Source organism: Camelus bactrianus, chromosome 23 (genome assembly GCF_048773025.1).
Source record: "Camelus bactrianus isolate YW-2024 breed Bactrian camel chromosome 23, ASM4877302v1, whole genome shotgun sequence".
In the NCBI taxonomy this organism is placed as follows: Eukaryota; Metazoa; Chordata; class Mammalia; order Artiodactyla; family Camelidae; genus Camelus; species Camelus bactrianus.
The window spans coordinates 2,728,172-2,749,807 of NC_133561.1; the positions used below are offsets into that span (position 1 = coordinate 2,728,172).

A 21,636-nucleotide genomic window follows, 5' to 3' on the forward strand; every position below is an offset into this window, starting at 1 on the left:
ATGTTTTGGTGAGAAGAGAAGTAGAAAGACTCATTCTCAGGAGGACTTTTGTCGAATCAAAGCACATCACTGCTTCTCTGCATTCCCTTGTGAAGCCTTTCACTAAATAAACCCAGAACAGTTAAAGGCTGGGCCCTCCCAATTACATTTTCCATAGTACCATCATTTTGTTCAACAGAGATAATAGAAGTGTTTTCAAAGATGAGAATATTATTGGAAGAAGTATGCAGTTGCTCGAAAAGTACTTTAAGGGCTAGAAGCATGTTCACGAGGGTAAGTTTGCAGAATGTGTTATCTTCATGTATATCATTAAAAGAAAATATATGGTCTGCTGCATGATAGAGTAAAATTCCTAATTTAATAAAACACTTGATTAAAGAACAACAACCACAAAAACCCCTCCTCGTCTGAAATTTGGCCCTTTGCAGTGCTTGATACCAGCGACCCTGGTGGTGGCCAAGATCTCCGACGGGCGTTCGTTCACCTGTTCGAACTTCTCCCCGGCAGGTCTTCGGGGAATGATTGATTAGCTTCTGTGACTCTGACTTTAGATTCCAGGACGTCCAGACACATGGCGCCCCACCGTGGAAGACAGCTGTTCACACACTGTTTTATATCAAGTCAGGTAAATGAGGGGCTGCGGGGGTGTAGACTGCGTCTGGTGGAGCAACGGGATGTAGCCATGTGCCTGAGAGTTAAGGAAGACACACGCACACACGGAACACCGACTGTATTCAAGGAAGTACGTTGGATCCTCGGGGTCTGTAGATGATGAAGGGTCAGTCCCTGACCTCAAGGGTCTCACTGTCTGGTAGGAGAACAAGAGAGACGCCCATGCAAGTGGCTGGTGTATCTATTTTTCACTTTTAAAGGGACTGTCACATAGAAAAAGATTTGGTATCGAAACCAGAGTTCTCCATCCTCTTGGGTGCTCGTCCTTAACCTCCCACACTTACTCTCCTCGCTTTAAAGTTCACTGGGAGATACCAGATGGCCTGTGAGTCTCAGAGTATCTGCACAGAACATCGTTTGCATTGTCTTCTTGTACAATTTTGTTTAAGAAAATCCTCAGCTAGTAAATTTGGTCACAAAAAGTGTTAAAAATAGATACAAATGCATTGTACACCTAGAATGAGTGGGGAGGAACCGCAGACTCTGTCACCGCCCAGCAGCTTGTCCCAGACGAGTCTGTGTTTTGAGAGTCAGTTGAGTGTAGCACTCAATGTTTTTAGAGAATAGACATCTGTCTCCATCCTATGGCTGCATGATGTGTTTATTTGTACAATGATCACCATCTTTTTCTTAAAGCATTTAGGGTACTTATGGGCAGATCTATACTCTTGTGCCTGAAATTCTTTGACCTCTAAGCTTTTTGCTTGTCCTCTTTTTTTTTTCCCCCAAAATTCTTGCATTCATTAGATCCTTTTCAAGAAACCTAACGGTATTTGCATTTGTGTAATTCTCTCATTGCTGAAAAGCATTCGTTTCATGGCTGGAATGTTGCATCTGTTCAACGGCCTCCAGGCAACACTAAAAACTAGTTTTAAGACAGGAAACTGGGAAGAGTCGTGTGTTTAACTGGAGTTTCAGAGGGGATATAACGAAAAGCACCTACATTGACTTTGATCCAAGATTATCTGGTTAATGCCCTCGCTGATTAAAAATTGTGAGCTCTGAAGCCACTCCGTTATTAATGGTAGATAACAGATTGCTAAGAACATTTCTACCACTGTGTCATTGTGTCTAACAGACATTTACGATTACTGCAGGAGAGAGGTAGCTTGTTAATTAAGTCCAAAAGGAATAATTCTGAAAAATAGGGCACAGTTATCACACGCTTTTGCCAGAAACTAAGTGTTTTCTCACTGGCTCTGAGGTGGTGAGCAGTGCCCTTACAGAGTTCTAAAGAGTAATTTCATAAAGATCGCCTACATCAGATCATAATTTTCCACTATTACCTAATAACATCAAAGATAGTTTAACTCCATCTCTGATAGACATACATTTATCAGGTGGTCCTTTTTGAAAATTTAAGCCATTCGATTTTCTGTAAATAAGTCATTATGAAAGGAAAGCAACTCAACAGTGAAGATTTGGAGATTTGGGTGGAAGAAAACCTTTCTCCCTGCGAAGTCACTTTCTTCTTTCTCTCTCTCGCTGGAAAAGTCTTTTAATATATAGTAATTTCTGTCTAACTTTTTTCAGAGGAGAAAGTTATAAATATAATGAGTTGTTTAAAATTGTTTAAATATCTGGATTATTGCTACACATTTAATAAGGGACATTCTTACATTGGTACAGAGATAAAGTAATCTCTGAATGAAGTCTTTTGTCTTTTCTCTCCTCAATTATGATTTCGAGGACTCGAGTTGCCACGTGGTCCCATTGTTCAAGGAGCAAGCTGATCTATTAATATTTCTTAAAAGAAAAAAATTACTGTGAACTGTTAACTAAATGCTGGGGTTTTGCCTGTTTGTTCTTTTAAAATGTAGACTGGAGGAAGTATTAATGAAAGCCTATAGAATTATTATCTTTGACTAATGAAAATAAAAAATAGAATAAAAATATACCAACCATAGAATCACTTGTCTAGAAGAGGTCATTAGTCAGGGTTCAAAATCAATGCATCAGTCCTTTAGACAATTAATCCAAACATATCATATGGCATCTATTTGATGAATAACTTGTGCTAAGGTTTTTCATTTTCATAAGATTTATTGAGCACTGTGATACTTAACTTTAATGGACTGGACTTCTGGCTGGAATCCTTTCTCAGCCCACAGGTCACCTGCAGAGAGGAACTCCTGGCTGCGCGTTTCAGGAAGGAACCGGGAAAGGTTCTTGCATGCCCAAGTCTGCTTTGGATTATTCATTCTTAAGGGTAAATCCTTATAAAAGTGATTTTGATGGTAAACCAAAATCCATGTAATGCATATCAGCACTTGATATAAATTTTTTATAAACTTCCATATTTTCCAAGATAGGATTCCATATAATATTAAAGCTGCAAGAAATAATCTTTTAATAGAGAGGCAGCTTGGTCCTTAAAAATGATCAAGTTCTGCTGATCTTCTTTATTTTACATTTCTATATAGAATGGACCTTTATAGATTCTTTATAGAATTTATAAAAAATTATAACTACTTTTATTTTTTACTTTTTATTGAAGTATAGTCAGTTACAGTGTGTCAATTTCTGGTGTACAGCATAATAGCCCAGTCATGCATATATATACATATATACACACATATATTTGTTTTCATATTCTTTTTCATTAAAGGTTACTATAAGATATTGACTATAGTTCCTGTGCTATACAGAAGAAATCTATGTTTTTTAAAATCCATTTTCACATATAGTAGTTTGCAAATCTCAAACTCCCAAATGTATCCCTTCCCACCCACTTTCCCCTGGTAGCCATAAAATTGTTTACTATGTCTGCGAGTCTGTATGACTAGTTTTATATCATGAATTTTTTCTGTTAAATCCCCATGGATCATACTTTGTAATACATTTTTGTTTACTGTTTTTCATCCCCCTTTCACCGTCCTAATCAAACTGTTTTTTTTTTCTACAAAGTCAGTGCTTACTAAAAACTCACGGGAAATAAAATGGTATTATATACATTGTTTCACACACGCTGATGTCAAAAACATTTGGTATCCTGTTGATTGAAAGAACAGATGCTTGTGTAATTTATGGAGCTAGAAATACAGTCACAATATCTTCCCAAAATAGTAACGTGTCCTAATAACATGGTTAGTGGGCAGTGAAGTCAAAACCTTGGACAACTCAAGGCTGCAGACCTGATTTTGAGTGGAGCGTAGACAATTTGAAGGATGTTTTCAATATTCTAAAAATATGATTGTTTATATATAATATAACTATATAATCACAAAGTAATATAATATAAATATAATATAACAATATAATCACAAAGTAGTGCTTGTTTTACATGAAAAAAAAATCCCAGCATATAGCTTCTGTTTTATTTTTCTTTTTGGATTATGCGTATCTCGTCTTCTCTACTGACAAAGTTTAAATAATCCGTATAAGCAGGAAGTCAAGAAGTCTACTTTATTTTAAAAACTAGTATGTTTCCTAGAAAAATCTTATTTTCTATAACACACATGTTGGTCTTAATTTTCCAAGATTAATTTACACAGGTAATAATAAACCATGTTGTGTTACTAACACAATGATTGTGTTCACTGGGGTTAATTTTTAAATTATTTTGAGTATCAGTCAACATATCTATCCTTTCCAAACTAAAGGATTAATCAGTCATTCCTGCAAAGTCTTAGATCACAGACATTATATTTCTTTGCTAAAAATAAACACTGCTTAAAAGGACGTTGGCACAGTTTGTTGAAGTCACGGTGGTTGTACTATTGACAAATGGTTCTTCATTATAAAACAAAACAAAACAAAACAAAAAAAACCTAGATTCAACCATGACTTGAATTTCTCCTTATTTCAATGTTTACTCCAAACTCAACACTATCCTTGTGGCTGTTTCTACAAAAAGGGTTTATTCTGTTAAAAATAAACATTTTCTTGTTGATCAGTTCTTTAAATAATTAATTACTCATAAAGCAATAGCTTCAATAGCTCAATATAATATAGCTACAAAATAAGCTCGTGGGTTTGGGAAAATGCCATAATGTATATATTTTCTTTCCTTTTTTTTTTGCTTCAGGAAGAAGTCTAAATTTCAAAGCAAAGCAATCCTGACATATTTTTCCAGTAGCCAGACTTTGAAACATTAAAGCATATGAAGATGTGATGAATGTTCAAATATACAGTAATACTGAAACCCTCGTCCAATTCTGTGCAGAGCCAACGACATACTTATTTGATTTGAAATAACGTATGACATTAGCTCAAGGACAAGAAACTTATCCGCAAGGGGACCAGGAGACGGCATCCTGACCGGACCGTGGTTGCCGCGCTCTGTGTTAACATCGGCGGCCAGACAGAGATGCACTGGGTTCGTCAAGGGTTCCGAACTTCGGGAGAGCTTGAGATTGAGTCTGACTTGTAAGTCAGCATCAGCCCTCTCGGGGAGGAGCCGCCTGTCCTGGAGGAGCTCGCCCTGCCTGTCAGCACCGCCCCAGGCGAGGAAGCGCCACGGCGGAGGGCCATCTTACTGGGGATGTCCTCGTGCTGCTTTTTGAAAGGTGATATATCTTGAGGCTATTGAGAAAAGAAATCTGACTTTTCTTTCTCTCTCTCTCTCTTTTAATCTTAGAATTGGGAACACAGCAGTTTGTGAAGGGAAGAAGCATTAAAATCTCAGGAGACCCAGATTTAAATACCTGCCCCTTAAATAATAAGGCGCCTCATGCTCTCTTTCGCAGAATATCTCTTAGAAAGGACTGTTTGGAAATAAATTAAACTAGTGTATCTGAGGGTGATTTTATTATCCAGACATAATCTAGGAAATGAAAGCTCAGACAAGTTATGTAACCAGGCGGGTGAGGGGCAGACCCCAGTCCGATGACTCAGTTCCTCTCTGTTCAGTTACTCTGCTGTGTCTCCTAGGAAGGTAGCTTTGCGGTTGCTGCAGTTCCCATGCAGATAAAACCTTTCTACAATACACATAGTTTGTATATATATATACTCTCTACTAAAAGAAAGTTTTAATTCAACTTGAAATAATAAACGGTTAATATAAGGAAAGTGAGATAAGCAAAAAATATCAATAATTTTAGGCTTGTATTAAAAGTGACCTTCATTTTGGAGTAATGATGGTTCCTTGTTTCTTTCTTTCCTTCTTTCTTTTTTTATTGAGGTGTAGTTGGCTTATGGTGTTGTGTTAGTCTCTGGTGGACAGCATAGTGATTCAGTTATATACGTATGTATATTATTTTTCAGATTCTTTTTCATTATAGATTATTACAAGATATTGAATTTAGTTCCCTGTGCTCTACAGTGAGTCCTTGTTGTTTATCTGTTTTGTATATAGTAGTGTGTATCTGCTAATCCCAAACTCCTAATCTATCCCTCCCCTTTTCCCCCTTGGTAACCATAAGTTTGTTTTCTATGTCTGTGAGTCTCTTTCTGTTTTGTAAATAAGTTCATTTGTAACCTTCTCTATTAGGTTAAACTTTGTAAATATTTGAGACAGTACATAATTTTTAAACCAACAACACATAAACATGTCTGTAAATACTTTCAGAAACAAAGATAGCTAGTCTGTCAATTACCAAATCTTTCCAGAAAATACAACTTTCTTTTAAAATGATAAGGGCTTCATAACGGTTAGCTGGACTGATTTGCCTGTGAAAAACATTTTTAAATGACTTACGGTGTATTTTGGAACATATATATAATATGGGATTCGTATGTATACATCCAGTTAATATGTGTATTAAAAACCAATCATTTTTTCCTCATTACTAGTAACTTTGCCAAATAGTACAAAGGTTGGGCTGGAAATGGATCGCATCTCCAAAAACAATTCATAAAGACACTTTACAAAGCGAGCAGCGTAGAATGATTTCCACAGCTCAGTGGGGGAGGAAAACCAGAACCACTTTGGGCCCTTTGCCGTCGGCAGGAGTGAAGGCTGTCAGTAATGACGAAGCTGTTGGACAACAAAATCATAGGCCCCTCTGGGATGTCAGTGTTCCAGTTGTAAAATCTGGCTAATCTGAGCCAGGCTTTGGCACGACCGGCCCCGCGTTCCTGGCCTTCTCAGAGGAGAGCGGTGTCCAAGTATCCCGCTTGGCTCTGGCTGCACCGAGCCAGTTTCTGACTCTGATGCTCGCACTCTTCCTATCGAAGTGGCCAGAAGTCCCGATCACAGTTGTAATCACCCAGAGCAAGCATCTCTGGAACAGGCATTTTACCTGTGTAACTGGTAAGGTGGAAGCGCCCGTGCTGAAACACTTCACGAGATTTCATATCCGAAAGAGAGGAAGAAATCCTCTAAGAAAATGGTAATGGGCCTGAGAAAGGGGTCGAGGCCCCCCAGTACCAGCGAAGCTGGCACCTCATGTGTCACGAGCTTCTTTCAAGGCAAGAGAAGGGCGGATGGCAATGGCTCCCCCCTCCTTTTTTTCCTTTAATTGTAGTACAGTCAGTTTGCAATGTTGGGTCAGTTTCTGGTGTCCAGCACAATGTTTCCGTCACACATACACATACATACATTCCTTTTTATATTCTTTTTCATTCTAAGTTACTGCAAGACATTGAACATAATTCCCTGTGCTACACAACAGGACCTTGCTGTTTATCTATTTTATATTTAATAGTTAGTGTCTACAAATCTCAAACTCCCAGTTTATCCCTTCCCACACCATCCCCCCCACACCATCCCCCCAATAACCAAAAGTTTGTTTTCTGTGTCTGTGAGCCTGTTTCTGTTTTGTAAATACGTTCATTTGTGTCTTTCTTTTTTTTAGATTCCACATATAAGCGATACCACGTGGTACCTGTCCTTCTCTCACTGGCTTACGTCACTCAGAATGACAGTCTCCAGGTCCCCCATGTTGCGCAAATGGCAGTTTTTCTAAGGCACCATTTCTCACTTTTTCTATTCTGAATAGACTCCCTTCCATGAATAGAAAGTAAACGTGATGAAACGATAAGCACCCATGAGTGTCAGCTGCCCCTGGGACGGTCAGATGAGCTGGAATTCAGGCTGAAGGCCGTGTGGTGGGAAAGCCTCCTGCCCTGCGGGTTGTCAGGATCGGAGCCCGCGAGCTCCACGGAGGTCAGGGCGTCAGGCCGAGGCGGGGGCTGCAGACTGACGTGGAGACGCTCTATTTCACACGCTTGCCCTCTGGAAGGACTGGCAGAGGCAGTCACTTAAATTAAACACAGGTCGTCAGACAAGACACACAGTCTATTCCTGGAACAGACAACTTGAGCACGCCAGGTCCCCGTGGCCTTTTACCGAGCCTCATCACACTCCCCTTTACGTCCCTCTGTCAGTTCACGTTAGGGCTGGCTGTGTTTAAAAGTGGCATTGCATGTGTTCTGCGACCCTCTGGCTCGGAGCAAAGAAATTGCTTTGGTTTAGTTATGACCTAGTAACCTTAACAAAACTGAAAAACTTAATGTTCTCACAAGCCTAGGGAAGAGAGAGAAAAGCTAAAATAAATCTGGCCTTGATACAAGCTGGTCCGATTCTGCCCACACCCCTCTCCAAATCCCAGGGAAGTGAATGGGAAGATCTCTGACCCTTAACTGTCTTATTTCTTGTGACTCTTTTCATTCAAGGAAAACTAGGCATGGATTGAGATGGCTGCCACCTACTTTGAATTCTGGAATTATAACAGTGTGTTCTAAAAAAAAAACACTACACACCACGGAAAATGTAAAGGCTCAGTGCAATCGAGTCTCGATGTTTCCAGCAGGACTATTTTACAGTCAAGGCTGTCATGAAAATAAAGATGTGGAGGGCGTAGACTAGAAGGGGCAAAGTAGTGATTGAAAGCCACGCTCGAATTAGTGGAAAACTATCGAACCAGCAGGTGGGGAAAATTGTGAACCGAAAGTTACCGCAAACACAGGGCCCTGACGTCCGTTCTCTTTTCTGACACTAGGGTAGCTGCGAGCGAGAGCAAGAGCCCGACCTCCAGCCGTGGGCCGTCCACACCGCGCAGGGGTGAGGTAGGCTCTGCAGCAGACTCTAACTTTGTGAACCACGTATGCAGCTTAGTCCAAGGAAAGGAAAACAGTGAACGACGGAATTTGCTGAACTTACTCCTGCTGTTCCCTGTGCACATGACAAGGCATTTAGTGGAATTTCTTACTGTTGCGGGTGAATCATTTTTGCATAAGAATTTTAAGTTTTGGTTATATTCTGCTAAGGACTTCTAGAAAAATGTTTTGGAAAACAAAGAAAAGCAAGGTTCTGCGTTGCAAATAGTCCCAGCTGCCCTAGGATTTTGCTGTCAGTAGACCGATGCATATTTCGTGTTAATGCAAAATGCTCAGTTTAGCGGCTCCTTTCATAGGGTCCCTGTTCTACAGATGTCAGCAGCTATGCCAAGAGGTGAGTGCGCATGACTGAAAACGGTTGTATATTGACTCGACACTCATGTCACAGTCGACAGGCAACAGAACAGGAGTGACACGCCTTTGGTTGTAATGGACCCTGCAAACCACTGAGTCCCCTGTCCCGCGCTAATATTTTATCCAGCAGCAGCATGGCAACGCCTACTGATTAGGCAGATTCCCCTATGGGGTTCTACTCTGTAAGAAATACTTGCTTATTTCAAAAGGATTAAACTGCCAGTCCAGGTTCATCATCGTCTTATGTCCTGAGACTACTGGTCACCTCAGTATGTCCTCCCAAAAAATGACTAATCTCTCTTCCCCTAATAAAACCGTCAGTCCCCGCGCAGACAGTTCGTCTGGCAGGTATTAAACAGTTACAGACTTTAAACTATTTTAGCTGACTGGACTATGGCATTGTGTAAAAATTTCGAGTACCCGTTTCCCTTATGTTTCACGAATCATCTCTTATTTGATGAGCCCGTGGTCATCCCCGAGGTGGTGCTCCGAACTGTTGTCAGCTGTCTCACCACAAATAATTACGGCCATGCTGGATGCCAGGGAAGTGTATGAAATAATGGCTTTCAGGTCTTGTTTTGATATTTGCCAAATGACTTTCTTTTTAATTGAATGATAGAAAATTATGGAGAGTGGTCTTAACAATGTATTCACTAGAGTTCATGATAATTTAGAACAACATAGATCACAGAGCACTCTTGGGGAAAGAGGATATGAAAAGAACCAAAAAGGAAAAAAAAACTGCTGGGATTTTCATATCCAAAACATTGAAAAATGAACGGTTTTGTAGCATCCTAGAGTGCACCTGTCACAGTGCTGATGGAATCTCTATGTCGGCAACTATGAAAGAATGTATTGAGTTGTTTCTTCATTTCTTATTTGCTCAGTAGTGTCTAAATTGTACTAATTTTGTAACTTTATTTTAGAAAAAAATATATTAAATATGAAAGGAGAACACTAACAATATAATTTTAGCAAACGTAAGAAGATTTTGTTGAATTTGTATCATCTGAATACACCATGTTTACCTACTACACGCATAATCATATTTAAACGATCAGATGTGTTCTGATGCGATACCTCCAGCTACTTTGAATAACAAACCCTCCAGGTTATTAACCGTGAGATAATTTCACCTCTGGAACGAAGCCAAGATAGGCATTTTTTTAGCTCAATGAAACAGATCCTTTCCTCCCACACAGTGAGACGTGGAGGCTCGCCAGCCTCTCAGCTGGAAGAACCCCACTTCTTCTTTCTTATTCTTTCGAAATGGCCTAAAACGCAGAAACCGTGTGACTACAGCTACCCTGTTGTTTCTGTCTGCACCCCCCGCCCCTTCAGAGCCTCACAGACACTGCAAAGTCGGCAGAACGCTGAGCTTAGAGGTTGCTTCAGTGAACATTCAACGCTGTCGGTGAGTTTGGAATTAAAATCAAAACCATCGACCGTTGATTGTACCCTATGGCCAACCACCACCGCCACCGTGGCTTTCGGACTTTGCTGAAGACAGGAGACCAGAGCGGGGCGCCCGGGATGCTCTCCTCCCTGGGCGGAGACTACTTTTTAAAAGGTCACAATCAACATTCATTGCTGTCGGTGGGTTAACTGTGTGGACAAGCTCACTGAACAATGAATGCAACTGTGGCCCCGCATTTTGCAATCGCCGTCAAGAGACGTTCCCTCCCTGCAGGATCTCTTGACGGTGGTAATGCTGTGGTTTCCTCCGAAGTCTCTGGTCTACAGAGGCTTCACGTCTGTTTACTCAGTGTATCTCGTATGTTCAGATTTCGACGGAAAAGGTACTCATTTAAACAAGAGCAATACTTTTCTACACTTCCGTGTGTTATAAATAGAGCATGTTTTAAGAGGTAAACTATGTCCCTCATGGAATCTATAACATAACAGGCTAAGTCTGAACGTCTTCCTGCAGGAGTGAAAAAAAGGCATGGAGGAGTCCAGCGGCCACGCCGTTGGCACCCAGGCCTTAAAACAGCAGCAACACTGCATCTGCTGTTAGATTCCCTGGTCAGAGCGGTACATAAGCACTGGCTACATTTATCTTTGTGCCGCTCAGGGTGGGGACTGACTCAAACCATACCTCCTCTTGCCATGGAATTTGCTAAGGAGGGAAGAAAATATGTATAAGTAACTATGTAACTATCAGAACACTTACGAGAGTCATACAGCAGACGGATTTCCATAATTAAATCCAAATTGAAGGTAACAGTTTACCCACCTTCTTTGTGTTCTGCCTTCCGAAAGCCTTCCCCACATCATCAGACTTAGGGCCACAGCCTGTGAGTTGCCTCACGTCACATCATGGCTGGGGTTCCTTAGCTAGTTTGGCTCTACATCTTTACATAGTACAATTGTCTTTGAATTTGATCACAGCAGTTTTAAGTTTATCATTTGTAATGATAATAATACTTTTTAAATGATTTTATTAGTAATTATATTACCGATGGAGTGTCTATGGTTAGCATTTCTGGAAGGCATCCGTGTTTATTTTTTGAAAATCTGTTAAATACATTATTCTTCCATTTCTTGCCCTTTTCAAGTCCATTTACCTTTGATTCCCATCACAGGAGCCCATTCCTGAGATCCTTCCCCAGATCTCGTTATGACCATAAAGGATTCCACCATATCCAGTATCTAAGTTGTGGCGCCCGCTCTCTGATTGCTGCTTCTTGCTAGTCTAGGCTCTTACTCTCTTATCCCCAAAGCAGCCGTCCTTCCTGCTGCAGTGTTGCTGGAAAAAAAAATGAAATCACACAATCTTAGGATTTTTTTGTGTGTATTCATCGGTTTCCAAATCCTTTGGTCCCTCAACTTTAAAACAAATTAAAAATAAATTTTTTTAATTGAAGTACAGTCAGTTATAATGTGTCAGTTTCTGGTGTACAGCACAATGTCCCAGTCGTGTGTGTGTGTGTGTGTGTGTGTGTATATATATATATATATATTCATTTTCATATTCTTTTCCATTAAAGGTTGTTACAAGATATTGAATATAGTTCCCTGTGCTCTACAGAGGAAAAACTTTTAATTTATTTTTATATATGGTGGCTAACATTTGCAAATTTCAAACTTCCAAATTTATTCCTTCCCACCCCCTTTCGCTGGTAACTATAAGATTGTTTACTATGTCTACAAGCCTGTTTCTCTTTTGTAGATGAGTTCATTGGTGTCCTCTTTTTTTCTTTTTTTAGATTCCTCATATGAGTGATGTCATATGGTATTTTTCTTTTTCTTTCTAGCTTACTTCACTTAGAATGAAGATTCCCCAGGTCCATCCATGTTGCTGCAAATGGTATTATTTTATTCTTTTTTATGGCTGAGTAGTATTCTGTTGTATAAATATACCACAGCTTCTTTATCCAGTCATCTGTTGGTGGACACTTAGGTTGCTTCCATGTCTTGGCTGCTGTAAATAGTGCTGCTGTGAACATTAGGGTGCATGTATCTTTTCGAATCAGAGTTCCCTCTGGATATCACGTTGTCCCATGCCCCTCCCCAGGAGTTAGCTGACACCTCCTCCTTTTTCCTCAGCTGCTCCTCTCCGCCATCGTGGTTGCCGCAGATGAACTGACCTCTGGTTTTTGAGGAGAAGCTTCAGTTCATCTGATTTCTCTTCCCTTTCTTCATTCAGAGTCCACAGACGTATGGGCTTCCGCCCGAGGGTTAGCCAACAGCCTCCTGCCGGACTCAAGACAAGTCTTCCTCCATGAAAACCCTCTCCTTCTCCACCATATTGGCTCTTCCCATTTAACATGTGACCAAGTTCAGTTTTCTCCCTTTTCAAATGGAAAACAAAAAAAGTTTAAGAATATAGTTCCCTGTGCTCTACAGAAGAAAAATTTTAATCTCTTTTTATGCATGGTGGCTAACATTTGCAATTTAAGAAAAATATCTGTCCTTGCTTCCTCCTCTAAATGGTCATCCCACTTCTTCCCTCCTGTTTCAGAACGGGGCTTTGGAAGTAGCACGTGGAGCTGCAGCAGGCCTGTGGTTGACGGCTTGGTATTTTCACCTCAGCTGGCTGCAATCTGGCTGCATCTAGCGTTCCTCTCCTTCACACGCGCGTAACATTGTTCTCCTGAACCTGCTCTGGGCCAGCTCACCGGCGAGCTCTGCGGTGACAAGGGCAAGCTGCGCTGTCCTGCCAGCTGTCCTGCCGGAGTGCCCCTGGGCGTCGCTGACTGCTGGCATCCGTTCCTGTTATAAACTCCAGTCTCCGCTGACTCTGTGAGCCTAGTCGCATGTGAACTTCTTTCCGTCCTTATAACGGTGACGTCCTGTTTTTCAGAGCCCCATCTTATCCTGCCTAACCTAGTACGCCTGGTTTCTTTGTGAGACATGTCGTGATTGGTTTTCAGGGTTTTTTTCTTCCCATGCTTTACAGTCTTTGAAGGGATCTCAAGCACTGGATGATGCTGGCCTCTGCTTAGAGGCTGCTGATTGTCAAGTCTCTCTCTCCAATCGAGATGGCCCGAATCCGCGTCCCTAACTGCCGTCTGCTCTCCCCGCAGACCCTTGTCCGTGCTGAAATCATCTCGCGCTCCTGCTCTTGCCTTCCTGCACATGTAATCACAAAGCCCTGAAGATGCTTACGTCTCGCTAGCCCGCTGAGATCGCAGTTTGTGTGTGTGTGTGTGAGTGTGTGTGTGTGTATTTCTACTACCTAATTCAGAAACTCATAATTCTTACTTGGACTTCTCCAGTAGTCACCTAATTAACTTTCTGTCTACCATCAGCCATTTGTTCAATATATTTTCTCCACAGTATTTAAAAAACAACAACTTAAAAACTTAATCATGTTGTGGAACTCTTTAATGCATTCTGAATAAAATCTCCTAATATGTTTAACAGATCGATTGTCCTGGTGGGAAATGTGAGTATTAGCTAAATGCGGAAAAATGAAATTTTACCTGAAACTTCACAGAATCCCTGGAGTTTTATTTCAGTATATTAAGGAGCTAATTGCAACTTTAAAATTTTTTCTAAAGTGAGTGTCGTGGAAGATTTACTCATCCTGAAATGGTGAAGACCTTTTTAAGTATTAACATGATCAAAGAAGAAAGAAAAAAGAAAACAAAATCATGGGAAGATTTGACCACTTAACCTTCAGTCTGTAGCATGTCAAAAACATACAGTGAAAGGGCAGACGGCCAAATGGAAAATAATATGAGAAATAAAGAAAACAAATGATTAATATGCTTAATCGATACAATTTTTAGAGATATATTCTTAATACAGAAAAAGCAATAAGGAAAAATTAACACCTCAAGAGATAAATGAACAGTGAATCTGAACAGAGAAGTCACAAAAGAAATGCAAATAAATCAGGTAAATTTTACATAAATGATGTAAAATTCTGCTTCACTGAAGAAATTCAAATTTAAAACAGTGAGATGTGCTTTATCTTTAGCAAAGCTAGCTGAGGAAGAAAAGGTCACAGAAGCCAGAAAAGCCGAAATGAATTTCCTGACGCCGTGTAATGTAGGGTGATCTTTGGTTTTCTGCTTTCACTCCTTCTCAGCGCGGTCTTCCTGCCTCTTCTGAACTCATGGCCTCCCCGCGACGGCGACTGGACCAGGGGCCCGAGGGGGACTCTCGCGTGGGCTCGGTGGGGGCTTTTGTACTTGCCCCTCAGGAGTTTGGGCTAGATGGTCAGGAGGCAGTCGGTGTGTGCAAGATCTGCGGCGTCTCGAAGGTGTTGGCAGGTGCACACTTTGCTTTTTCCACACGTGGGGTCGGTGAGTCGGAAGCAGGCAGTGCTTCGGGGAGAGCAGCAGCGGGAGGCGCCGTGCAGCTCCTGCTCCCTGCGAGACGGAGGGGACGGCTTGCCTCCGTGACACTCCGGGTCCAGCATGCATTTTCTCAGCTGCCTTTGCTGGGTTTTGATGGCTTTTAGATATAAGGTGACTGAAGCCTGGAAATTAACCCCAGTTTATTTGTCAGCTGAGACTGGTATCCTTTCTTCATCTCAGAACCACACAATGTTCATGAGACTGTGAACTGATGTCAGCTTTGTGGAAGCAGTTTGGCACTACCTAGCGGGACTTTTAAATGCTTGGATGCTTTGAATCAATGGTTCTCGCTCTGGGATTCTCTGCAGTGTATGCACGTGTGAGGATAGTCAAAGCAACGTTACTTGAAAAAATTTAATGGTGGAAGCAAGCTGCAGGCCCAGCAATGGGGAATGGGGCCATAAGCTGTGCCAGGAATGTGACAGAGAACGGTGATAACCCAAGAGTGTTTTAGTAACGGAGAGCCTGCTTATAATGAAGTAAAACTCAGACTGAGGATTAAACCCCAGCCTCCTAGAGGAGCAGCTATGGCGAAATTCATTAACCTCCCTAAGCCTACATTTTCCTAACAACATAATTGGTACAGTATTTCTTGTCTGATAACACTTTTTGAGGATGAATGAAATCATTTATGCAATGACGTTAGCTCAGTGCCTGACCTTAATAAATGTTTAGTCGCAGCAGCAGTAAACGCTGTCCCATGCCTGAGAAGACCCGCTATGTAAAAGTTATTCTTTTCATTTAACTCTCGGTCCTGGAATTTTGGTCATTTTTATTCTCCTATGCATTATGCATTCTATCTTTTTTCCTTTTTCCCTCTTTTTTTTTTTTTTTTTTTTTTTTTTTGCTTTGTTTGTCTTTGGTTTGTTTCAAGCTGACAACATGTGTCTCTTTACTATCCTAAGAGAATCTCAGTACTGGTTCAAAAAAAATCACACCATAAATTATACTTAACTTTTGGCCAATTGCAAAAAGAAATAAAGTTAAATAGAATTATCACCCTCCTTGTTGAATTCACACAGTGACCTAGCTATACTGTCTCTCCATCCTTACAGGAGCCATTTGAGGAGGAAAATATTATTTTGGAGAGCTTTGAAGTTGGGGACGAGACAATCAGGATTAAGTCACGTGCCTTCTGTCGTAACTGGCAGAGGGGTGGCTCTAAACTCTACTATCGAATTTATATTCAAATTTTGAGAATCTAGCCATTAATTAATAACTATTTCTGAGGAAAGAAAGAACAGGATATCCCTTTCAAAATAATAGTTCAGCCCAAACTAAGTTTCACTGGAATTTAAGTGAAATATAAAGTCGTGGTCTGAGAACAAGACTCCATATTTGGAAGGATGACACTGTAATTTAAGCGATTTGAGACCTGCTTTTTCTTGTTCAACAGAGAAAGTTACTTGTTTTGGTTGCTGCTCCAATCTGGGCCCAAGAGCAATGTGAAACACATGATCAGAGTTCAACGAATATTAGTTGAATGAATGAGTCATAAACATATCTACTCAGCAAGCAATGCCTTTAATGACTGACTCATGTAATACAATGCTGTACGCCAGATGCTATGAGTCAAAGTTGAGTCTTAATTAAAATGTAGTTTTTAAAAAAAAAAAAAAAACTACCTCTACAACAGTGGCATTTATTTCAAACCTCAAGACTGGATTCCTAACATTCACTTATGTATTTACCGTACATGAATTTAACCACGATGTTTCTTCCAATCTAATAGACCAATAATGGCAAGACAAACCTTCATTATATACAGTAGTAAGAGAAAAAAGAGAGAAAGAAAGAAAGGAATAAAGAACACTGACCATTACAATTTTAAAATGCCATCAGTTATAAAACACACCTCAGTTTTAGAGATGTAAAAATATAAAGCAGATGCATCTCAGGATCAGTGAAATACAGCGTTTATTTCCAGAAATCCACCATTAAGTGGCTGCATTTCTTCTATTAAACGATGGACACAATTAAAGCTGAAAAGTTAATGCAAGCAAGAAAAGAAATGATGGAAAGATTTTGGGAAATGATTTTAAGTTTTTTTTTCCCACCAGGGACCACAAATGAAATGCTTGGTTTGAACTTTACAAGGATTTTCAAGGGTCATTTTAGCTACACATGATTTTTATCCCAGAGGCTGACTTTGAAATCTAACTTTCCCCTTGACCTTAAGGTATGACCAACCCCTAGGTATAAATAGATTTTTCTTAATTTCTAAGATTATACATTTTAGCTAGTAAAAAGAGCTAGCGTTGATCTAGCAGCCAAACTTGTATTTTTACAAATCCTTTCTTTTACTTTCCAAGGGGCCATCACGATTCAGTGTAACTTTAACAGGTCTTAACCACATTTTCCAAGTCACCTTCCCCCATCCCTCTTCAGACAAATTCACTCATTCTTCCTACTCCCTCTGAGGAAATCTTCGGAGCCCTTTAAGTCACCCCTCCTCGTGCAAATTTTTCTGGAAAATCAACACTGAGTAATAATAATAAAAGATTCCACTATTTTTACTGCCTGAGTCTCTCTAAACCCTGGACAGACAGCTTGGACCCAGGCACAGAAAGCCTTAGCGAGTGGCGCCAAGTCACACAAAGCCATTCTTAAGATGCCTGTTCTGTGCTATCAACCCTCTTACCTTAGGCAACCCCCTCCTGCTGGTTAAGTGCTAACACATGCTTTACAACCGCAGGAGTGGATATGGTTTACAGATTAAAATTAGATGCAGAATTAAATTGCTTGAACACAGCAAAAAAAAGAAAAGGGGTGTAGGGAGGGGTGGAGAAGACAATTTGGTCATGTCAATACTCACACTCACTTAATTCCAAGGCTTGGATTTCCATACATTTCCATTAGAATTCTTGGGTTCAGGGTCTACTTTCATAACTGAGAGTCCCTTTCCGAGGAATAACACGGAGATTCTGTCAAAGAATCTGCAGCCCCATGAAAATGCATGTTCACTATGTGGAATTTACAGCCAGGCAAGATCGCTGAGTCAAATACCAGAGCTCCCGTAAGAGAGCCAAGTAGAGTAATTTAATGACTCCTAATGACATGTGTAACTTTTCAGGCTACTATAATAAGAGTAATCAGATCTCAGGCTTCAGGGTGTAACCTGATCACCTGTGCTTTTCAGAAAAGAATTTCTGTACACAGGGACAGCACTGCACAGCTGGCCAGGCTCGTTACCGGTCACGTCAGGAGGAAGGGAAGGAGAGATCAACTTCTCCAAATCATTAAATGCCTTTTGCAACTGGGAAACACAAACTAACACAGCAGTTGTGATAGAAGAGTCTGATGAAATAGAAAACGACAGTTGTTGCCTGGAAATTAAGACCTAAACTCGTGGAAAAGGAAATTAGTAAGTTCATAATATGTAGTTTCTTGGTTTAGAATACAAGGTTACAAAACGAAAAGTTATTTACTCTTCCATCAGAGACATGTGAGGGGAGCCCATGTACTATTTACTGATATTTTCTTGAGTCCTGGGTGACACCGTGGTAAGTACACTCACTTCCTCCTGGGAACCTGACGTCAAGCGGTGGAGAAAGACATTCATCACATAGTCTGCTAATTAGAGGACTCTAAAGTGAAGGGCTAGAGGATGAAAGACAGGCCACCAGGACTTCAAAAAAGAGGAAAATGAGCAAGGCCGAGGCTTACTAACTTGCAAAAGAAGGGAACACAAACCAGTGAAGAAACTCATTAGGTCATTCAAAGACAGGGGAAAGTTACAGGTTTTGAACTGCTAGACAGGGTTATTCTTGGTCACGTGATAAGTCAGGTTTGAGAACTAACTTTCTGGATAAAAATGATGAAGGAATTCAAGTCTATCCAACAAACTTCGTAGTTTATTGACCAGCGAAGTCTTCAGCTGGGTCCAGTAAGGGTTTGGTATGCCAAGGTCATTCAGAGTTCATGGCTTTCTACAAGTTTCAGCTGGTTAGAGCTAGCTGTGATGAAATTTAGTTTTGATGTCGTCCAGGCGGGTTCTACTCTAGTGGAAAATTTTTCATTTGCAGACGTAGAGGATAACTGGTAAAAGAGTAGAGGATATGGGGTCAGGAAAAGGAGACAGAGCATCCTGGGCAGAGAGAATAACATGTGTGGACACCAATGGTGGGATAGGAAAGACAATTCAAGGAAAGGATAGAGACCAGCCTGGTACGGATGAAAATAAGCCTGTGAGGAACTGCTGTCACTTGAGGTTGAGAAGGTAGCCTATGGCAAGGCTATATAGGAATATATAAGCCATGCTTGTTAATTATTAGAGAAATGCAGGTCAAAACTACAATGAGGTGTCACCTCACACCAGTCAAAATGACCATCATTAAAAAGTCTACAAATAACAAATGCTGGAGAGGCTGTGGAGAAAAAAGAACCCTCCTACACAGTTGGTAGGATTGTTAACTGGTGCAGCCACTATGGAGAACAGTATGGAGGTTCCTTAAAAAAACTAAAAATAGAGTTACCATAGGATCTGGCAATCCCACTCTTGGGCCTATATCTGGAGAAAACTCTAACTCAAAAAGATACATGCACCCCAATGTTCATAGCAGCACTATTTACAATAGCCAAGACATGGAAGCAACCTAAGTGTCCATCAGCAGATGACTGGATAAAGAAGATGTAGTGTGTACATATATATATGTATACACACACACAAACATAATGGAATATATATAATGTATATATGTAATATATATATGGCAATATTAATCAACCATAAAAAAGAATGAAATAATGCCATTTGCAGCTACATGGATGAACCTAGAGATTATCATATTAAGTGAAATAAGTCAACAGAGGAAGACAAATATCATATGATATCACATATATGTGAAATCTAAAAAAGAGTGATACAAATGAAATGGAAATAGGCTGACAGACAAAGAAGATGGACTATGGTTCCCAAAGGGAAAAGGTGTCAGGGGAGGGATAAATTAGGAGTCTGCGATTGGTAGGTACACACTACTAGATATAAAGTCGATAAACAACAAGGACCTACTGTAGAGCACAGGGAACTATATTCAATATCTTGTAATAACCTAGTATGGAAAAGAATCTAAAAAAAAAATACATGCATACGTGAATCACTTTGCTGTACACTTGAAAGCAATACAACATTGTGAATCAACTCTTCTGCTTCCATAAAAATTTAACATTTTTTCAAAGGTTAAAAAAAAAAAGAATGCATAAGCAATGTTGATTTTTTCCCTACTGTCCTAAGAACAATAGGAATCCACTGAGGGATTTTAAAACAAAGCGTAGGCATGGGAGTTGGAGAGTCATGGATGATCTGATTGAGTTTCAGAAAAGTCGCTGTTATTGTGTGAAAGATGAAATGATGTGTCTGCTAGTTGAGCTGCTGATACACCATTTAGGAGGCAATTATCACTGTCCAGAAGAGAGATGACAGGCTTATAAACAGAGATGTTTCCAGGAAATCTGGATGATTTCAACAATGAAAAAGAGTGTGAGGGGAGATAATCTGGCACCCAAAACTCAACTGCCCAATAATTTACTAATGTAATACTTAACCCTGGATCCAGCATTTTCCATCTTCAAGATTGTGGTTGGCAGCATTTAAAATGAGCCCCAGTGATCCTCATTGACAGATATTTATTCTATGTGTAGTCATCTTCTCTTGAGTGTGGCCTGGACCCAGTGACTTAACTCTAAAAAATTGAACGTGGTAGAGGTGAGGGAGTCACTTCCAAGATGGGGTTATCCAGAAAAATGTGCTTTCTCATTTGGTTCTCTTTTGCTTTTTCCTGGGTCACTCTTTGCGGGGAGACCACCTGCAGTATCACAGAAAACTGCCTGCCGTGAGGGGCCGAGGGCACAGCCGCATGAGTGAGCTGACAGGTGGGCCTGCTGTGGTCCGGGCTGGTGAGGACTGAGGCTGAACCAGCACCTTGACTGCAGTCTTTTGGGAGACCCTGAGCCAAGAGGAGCCCAACGAAGCTGTATCAGATTCCTGACCCCAGAATCTGGGAGAGAATAAGCCTTTATTCTTTTAAGCTGCTAAGGTTTGGGGTGGTTTGTTACACAGCAGTCAGTGACTAACGCAGAAAGCTTGCTGGTTAAGCAACCAGTTTGCCTTTCTTACATCACTTTCACTAATTTTTAAAAATCTCCTGATGCGCCTCTTTATGCCTCTTCACTATTTTATGCCTTTTCACTTTTCTTGCTAAATCTTTTCTTAAAAATGTTATTTTTTCAGCGGCCAGTGTACAGAGAGACATGATAAAGTTGAAATGGTTTTTAAAGCTTTAATGATTCTGAGGATGATAAAAGAAAGCAGACACGTGCGGTGTACATAAATTCAACTCTATGATAAAGTTAGGAGGTATTTTGCTTTGGTAAATTTTGCACTCTCAAAGAATAGGTAAGCTCACAGTACTAAATATGTTATCTTTTCTGCTTTGTTAATATTTAGTAATTTTTGATAAAAACTATGATTATCCTTATTAAGTAAAAATAATAGTCTTCAGATTTTTGATGCATTTATGTAATATAAAAGAAAGACCTTTTGGTATCTCATTGATGATATTTGGATACTAGAAAAAAAAAGAATGAACTTTGGCCATAAATAGAATATGAAATTTGCGTATTTCCATGACAGTCTTGCCCCTGGATACTGCAGGGCTGCAGGCTGCAGTAATCCCCTTTGTGTCTCTACTCCTACCTCAGAATAGCTCTGAGCGGTTCCAGGAGATTTCACAAACCCCATCAAACTGTATGTACACGGCATCAACCATCTTTGCCCGCTTCTCCTTTCCACTGAACTATA

General features: G+C 40.3%; 1 long non-coding RNA gene across 9 annotated transcripts in view; it reads left to right on the forward strand.

The window, feature by feature from the left end:
• Positions 1–13,897, forward strand: part of LOC105070017 (uncharacterized) — a 72,425-nt gene extending 58,528 nt beyond the window's left edge. For 2 of the 9 annotated variants that reach the window (XR_012501772.1, XR_012501776.1), the window contains 3 exons: positions 429–2,881; positions 4,700–5,180; positions 8,556–12,268. This is a non-coding gene — a long non-coding RNA (uncharacterized LOC105070017). The other 7 variants (XR_012501778.1, XR_012501771.1, XR_012501773.1 and 4 more) reach the window with 7 other exon arrangements.
• The last annotated feature ends 7,739 nt before the right edge of the window (positions 13,898–21,636 follow it).